The following is a 7,250-nucleotide window of genomic DNA, read 5'->3' as shown; positions in this document are numbered from 1 at the left end:
TTTCTAGCCACTGAAAACAAACTACAGACACATGTGCCATCTTGTACATCTGGCTTCATGTAGGTACTATGGAATTGAACCCAGGTACTTAGGCTTTTCAGAGAAACACAGTAACTGCTGAGCCATATCTCCAGCCCTTACTATGGATAGTTTTGTTTGCTTGTTGGAATATATTTTTTTATAGTGAATATACAATTTATTTAACATTAACTTCACTTAAGACATGTGGAATATGGCAATTTTACTGGAAGCTTAACCCTACCTAGGATGATTGCTTGCTGAGGCTTAGCAACAGGGTCCAGTTCACACTTAAGAACTAATTAAATACTTTATTGAATACAATACCAAACAAAATGCATTCAAATGCTTTGAAAAAAATCAAGGCCCTTCTATTCAGGCTAATGAGAAATACAATAAAGGCAGATATGCTAGTTTAACATAATTGGCTGACTTTATATAGCACTTATATCTTTTAGTCCACAAGTATATTATCAAATGATAGAGAACATCTAATACAATCATTTCTACAGAACTAGGAAATAAATTTCTAATAAAGAAAGGTTTTACAGACCCCATCTTTTATACCCACCCCAACAGTCTAATCCTAAACAGGATAAAGCCAATACCTTTCCTCACAAGAGCTCAGGACTAAAGTCACTTTGCTATCAAAATATGTGTTAGTGATCCATTATGAATATTGAGACAAGATTCAAATATTCCCAAAGAAGCACAATGCACATTGTGATTGCCTATTCAGCAACAGGGAGCACTGCATTCAATACTCTCATCCCAGGAATTAGATAAGGCCAGCCACATTCATGGGCACTTCCTCCACGGTAGTATTTTAGAAATTCTCAATGTCATGAATCCTCTTGTCTTCTTCAGTAACAAAGTTGATAGCCACACCTTTCCTCCCAAATCAACTCCCTCTGCCAATTCTGTGAGTATAGCCTTGACAATTGGTAGGTAGATCATAGTTTATAACCAACGACACTTGTTGCATATCAATCCCACAAGCCAACAAGTCAGTCGTGATCAAAACACGGCTTGACCCTGATGGGAATTCCCTCACGATAACATCTCTCTCCTTCTGGTCCATGTGGCCATGCAGAGCAGAAACTGTGAAGACCCTGGCATGCATTTTCTCAGTGAGTCAACCCATCTTGTACCTTGTGTTGAGAAAAATCACAGCCTGTGTAATTGTCAATGTCTCATACAAGTCACAAAGCGTGTCCAACTTCCACTCCTCTCTTTCAACATTAATATAAAAGTGTTTGCTTCCTTCAAGGGTTAATTCTTCCTTCTTCACCAGAATTCGAATTGGATCTCTCATGAACTTCTTTTTCACTTCCAACACGTCACTTGGCACTGTGGCAGAAAGCAACACAACCTGAATGCTTGTGTTTAATTTTTGGAAAATCTCATAGATTTGATCCTTGAATCCCCGGCTCATTTCATCTGCTTCATCCAAAACAAACATTTTGATCCATTTTGGAGAAAGGTATCTTCTGTTTAGCATGTCAAACACTCTTCCAGGTGTCCCAACAACAATATGTGGTGCTTCAGCCTGCAGCTTCTGCATTTCATTTCAAACATTTGTTCCACCAATGCAAGCATGACATGTTGCTCCCCTGTAGTCGCCAAGAGCTAAAATTACCTTCTGGATCTGTTGAGCCAGTTCTCTGCTGGGGGCCAATACTAGTGCTTGGGTCTCCTTGAACTCAATCTCCCATTGTGGCAGGATGGAAATAGCAAATGTGGCTGTCTTGCCAGTACCTGACTGAGCTTCAGCAATCACATCACACCCATTAATACAAGGAATAATAGTTCTCTGCTGAATAGCTGAAGGCTTCTCAAAACCATAAGCATAAATTCCATGAAGAAGAGACTCCTTTAAATTCATATCATCAAAGTTATCAATAATCTCATTCCAGTTGTTCTCAATGACACCATCAGGGTCCATTCTGGGCCACCATGTTCTCTGCTGTTATAATCCGTGGAGCCACCAGACATGATCCGACAAACTGCTCAGCGCCTGACTGGAAAGGAGTACATTTTTGACATAGTATTTCAAGTAGTCCAAGCTGGCCTCAAATTCCTTATGTAGCTGAGTATGACCTTGAACTGCCAGGGCTCTTGTCTTCATACGCCAAGGGCTGCGATTATAGATGTGTGCCAGCATGCTTGGCTCATTGTGGGTTTTATTTGCATTTGCTTGAAGACTAATACCGAGAATATTTTCCTGTGATAATTTTCCTTAGCTTGAACTAATTTCTTCAAAAAAATTGTTCAAGTTATGGACACTATTAAGCGTCATAACACCTATTGCCAAATTCAGTGGCCATTCGTTGATGCTTATTTTGCAGGGTGTCCAGATAGGTTGGGATTCCCCTTCATCAGTCTTCATGCTTGGTGTGTGTGGTGCTCATCACACCTTTCCCCCATGTCACTTACGGCAGCTCAGTGTCCACTTATACTCTCTCTCTACTAACTCCGATTTCTACTGATCTTTAGAACTTTTTTCCTTGGAATCTTATGAAATTTTTACCTGGAAGCCATCCCAATGGGCTAAACTGCCATCTATGCATTGATTACAAATTTATGTAAGCAGCTATACATTCATCCAGCAGACTGAATTTCTCACATTTATCTCTACATTAGCATCATCCCTTAACTGTGTGCTTCTCCCAACACAAGTTTCCCTAGCCTCACTGAATAACAATACAATTCGCCCACCTGAAAATCCTGAAATTTGAGGATGGTTCATGTTTCTTTTGTCAAATCAATATCCAATGCATTACTGAAGTGTTTTGAATTTTAAAATGACTCTCCCATAGACTCATGTATTTGAATACATAATCCCCCGTTGATTGTGCTGTTCAGGAGGGTTACAGGATCATTAGAAGGTATAGCCTTGCCAGAAGAAGTCTGTCACTGAAGTGGTGCCTTGAAGTGTCACATCCTTTTCACTTGCTAGTTTGCTATTTCCTCTCTACTTCCTCCCTGATGACATAATAATATTACATCACTGTATGCTTCTGCCATATGTTCCCTTCCATGCTGGACATCTGCTCAAAATTACAGGCTGAAAGTGATAAACTGAATGAGTGTCACCTTCTATAAGATGCTCATGTTCAGGTATGTTGGTCCGGCAACAAGAAAGTGACTGATGCAATGACCGAGTGCTGTGTACTCACTCTTCTAAAGTGCTCCAACTTACTGACTGTTCTTCCTCCAAGGCTTCATCTCCTAAAGGCCGGCCCTACACCCCTCATGAACAGCATCACCCACTGGTAACTAAATATTTAAACACATGGGCCTATGGGGTCATTTTACATCCAAAAACACCACAGTAATGGATTTGATTCTGAGTTGAGAAATGAATCATGAGCCATTCTTAAAATTTGATTTAAAAAAAAGTGAGCTGCTATCATTCCTGACAAAATCTACTTTTTTTAAATTTTTTCTTACCTAATCTACTAAAACAGATTCTCGGTTGTTTTCCACATTTATACTCTTTCTTTCCCATCCAACAAATCCAATTCATTTTCCAATGGAAGGAAAAGATAACTTAAAATGACAGTTAGCACATGTCAATTCCCTTTGTATACTCTTTGATGACTTCATAAGACATCATGAAATAGTTCGTTTTTTCCCCATTGCAAAACCATTGTGCATGTCCTAGCATTGCTTACTTCCCCAATGTCAACTTTCTTCTTCTTTTTATTTATTTCTTCAAGTTTTACTTAGATCCAACAGCACTGGGCTTCTTTAAATTGCTTAAAGTGGTGAAATAATTATTCCTGAAGCTTCTTTTTATTGTTTTAGATTATTTATCTTCATTCTTTAGAAGTGCAGATATTTTCTTTTCATGAAAGCCTGATGACCCCTCTATAAATTAAGTCTCTGTTTTTCCCTGGGCTCTCTGTCTTGGTTTTTGACTTGCTGTTTATCAAAGATTATTTTTATCTTGGCTTGATATTCCTTCCTAAGCAAAACATAAATTTTATTATGATAGTGATTATGTTTATTCTCTTCTGTGTTATATTTTAATGTCACTGCAGAGCTTAATTCTTGGGCTTTACTTAGTAAGATTAATTGGCTCATAAGGAATGGGAAGAAAGAAGGTACAGAATGATGGAGGGAAGAAGGGGAGAAGAGATAGAGGAAGAGAAAGAAGGGCAAATTCTTGCTACATTTTTTGAGAGCAAAAGATAATTCTTTGCATTTTTTTTTTTTGGCCCAGATAGATTCTTACTTGCTCTTGGCTATAAAATTTTTTCATGGTTGGAATTAAAAAAACAATGTGTAATGTCCTCTACATGTAAATGTGAACCCTTTAACATACCTCATCATCAACAAGTCCTTATGGTAATAATATGTGTCTATTTCAACTTTAACCATTTCATAATTTAATACAATGTAGGCAAAGATAATATGAAAAAAGAAGATAAGCATTTCTTTGGAAAAATTTTTAATTACATGATTTGTTCTTCGACATATTTTTTTTCCTTAATATTTCTTTATTTTTGTTTTGGTTCTGGGAAAATATCTATCTTCTCAGGTGTCTGCTAATGTAATTACTCCTCAAATATTTTTTTTTCAATTTGGAAACATTAAACAAAGCACTATACTAGTCATAAAATAAGAATCAAATGCTTCTTTAAGAAGCTGACAGTCTAATAAATTCTAATTTCCTTAAAGGTGGTCAGCACTAAAATAAGGGATGAAGGCCATAGAGAAAATGTCACTAGACAAGCATGATTTGTACTTACCTGCCTTTCAATTTGATACCTCTGTTAAAAGCAAAAGAAATTCCTGTGGTAGGTAATATAAGCTCCCCACAGATCTGTTATGTTTTGCAGTAACATGATCCTTTAGACCTCAGCCTCCCCCCTTGGAGTCTCCACTCTCCATGGATCAATGAATGAAAACTACTACATTAAAGAAGCACATTTCCTCTTTTCTTGCACTGTTTTGCTCAATTCTCAAGTTTAGTATTAAGTAGCTTGCAGATATAAGAGAAGCAAAAATCTCTGAAGAATTTGTGTCCTTTAAAGACATGCATAAATGCTTAAAGTGTGTCCATTATTAAAATCCCACAAAACACTGATGACATGTTTATAAAAATTTGACGTGATGACAGTTTACTCACATAGTTAAACATTACTTTGAAGTGGATCTATGATGGTTTCCAGAAGAAGTGAGAATTTGAATGGAAAAACTTCCTAAAGCAAATGGCCTTTTTAGTGTGGGCCCACACCATCCAGTATTTTAAGTGTCTGAAATAAGAGAGAAATGATAGAATGTGAAATATCTTCCTTAATTGTTTTTGCTGGAGAAATGATCTTCTCCTGCCTATAGACTCTGGTTCTCAGATCTTAAACCTGGACCAGAATCTATAAGATTTCAATCCTCTACATCTCAGACCCGTGACCTAAGTTCTGACTTTCCTGGAAATTCAGTGATAATCCATGGAAAAATCAGCTACCATATCCCTGGGAGACAATGCCTTAAAATAAATTTTTGGTCACATTCCTAATAATTTTCTTTCTCTGGATAACTCCAGCAAATACTAGAGCAAAAAGGACAGGAAATTAAATTACTTCATCTAAATAAATAAAACTCTTCCATAAGTTTGCCATTTTGCCTAATGGAACCACGGGGGAAGTAAGGCTGGAAAGCAGTGCTTTGTAGTAGGTAGATTGGAAGTAGGTGGACAATGTAGCTGAGGTTCCTCAATTACCAGGTCTGCACCCACCTCCAAGGGGCACACAGTCTGTGTTATTTTCCATCCAACAGTATCTCTCATAAGTGAAAGAGATATTTATCTAATGTGTGGATGATTCAAGTTTGGAATATGGTGATAATTCATGAGACAGCTGTGTATGTATCCAAAATGTTCTCAACAAGCTGGCCTAGAAGTCAACATTCAACAGGTGAGATCTGATTGGAATCTATATGATTGTTTATTGCTGCTGTTACTTTGAAGTATATAAAAATGGAACCAAAGGGGTGCAGTATCTATCTTCAAATAATTAATATAAATAACATAAAGTTTCTTATTGACAGCAAGATTAATATGAAAACACTGTGACATGGCTGCCTGAAATATCAATGGTTTCCAGGGATATTTAACTGGAAACTCAATGTGTATGTGAAGTGTGGGGTGTCAGACATTTGCTAGAGTACATATGTCTGGATCCCATCAGACAGCCAATGAATTTGTGTGATGATTGGCTTTGAGGCCCAAGATTCTGCTTTGAACACCCATTGGAAGTGGTGTGAATGCTCTTCCCTTTCAGGAGTCTTGTATTCTTTATGGCCAACTTATAAGTTACTTTGATAGTTTGTAAAATTCTATATTTGGATTAAACTTTACAGTAACTTTGTATGTGGAAAGATTTCCTCCTGCTTCCCTTCCTTCCAGCCTTTAATTCTTCCATCTTTCCTAAATGTTCTGGCTTTCAGTACTAATTAGGGCCTACCCTGAGAAGGATGGTATCCGTAGCAATGTGTAGAATATGTTCATAGTGCCCTTTGCTAATATATCCATGTTCTAAGGGAGATTTAACCCATATACATATAAATGACTGTAAGAGAAATTATGTGTCCTAGGGCTCAGTGAAAGTGCCTGGAATTTCCTGCACCAAAACAGTGTTCCAAAGTTGTTTATGCAGCAGCAAACAGTGGAAAAAAGCAAAACAAAACATGCATTAGCTCCCACACTCTCTCTGTAGAGGACAAACATCTGCCTCTGAGGAGACATGCTGAAAGAAGTGAAAAGCCCTCACTTCTCACCAATCCCAGACCCCCAACATCCCTACCTGTCCCTTAACAGCTTAAAAATGATGCTTAAAGGTATGTCATTAATTCATGCTCTATGTGCTTACCCTCAAAATCAGTACTTCTCAGCCTTCACTGTGCATATGACTCCCCTGAGGATCATTATGGAGTGCAGGATATGAAGGTGGAGCCAGAAATTATTCATCTCCAACAAGTTCCTGGATCACTCAGAGGCTGCATTGGAAAAACTCTAAATATTGGTGTTAATACGAATAAAAAATATAGAGAAGTTAAAATTACTACCATGGAGAGAAAACAGAATAAACATTTAGATGTCAAGTCAGTATCAAGAGAAAGACTCTTATACCAATGTTGAAGAAAACTGAGATAATTTCAAAAAATCATGTATATTACTCATATCTGAACAATGTCTCCATAGGGGTAGTTCTCCTAGAAAATCACCA

General features: G+C 37.4%; 1 pseudogene; it reads right to left on the bottom strand.

The window, feature by feature from the left end:
* Nucleotides 1-796: 796 nt before the first annotated feature.
* On the bottom strand, nucleotides 797-2,013 carry LOC101593817 (annotated as a pseudogene).
* Between the last annotated feature and the right edge of the window lie 5,237 nt (nucleotides 2,014-7,250).

Source organism: Jaculus jaculus, chromosome 4 (assembly GCF_020740685.1).
Source record: "Jaculus jaculus isolate mJacJac1 chromosome 4, mJacJac1.mat.Y.cur, whole genome shotgun sequence".
Lineage (NCBI taxonomy): Eukaryota > Metazoa > Chordata > Mammalia > Rodentia > Dipodidae > Jaculus > Jaculus jaculus.
Note: the sequence above shows the minus strand (reverse complement) of the source record. Positions and strands in the feature narration are given on the sequence as shown.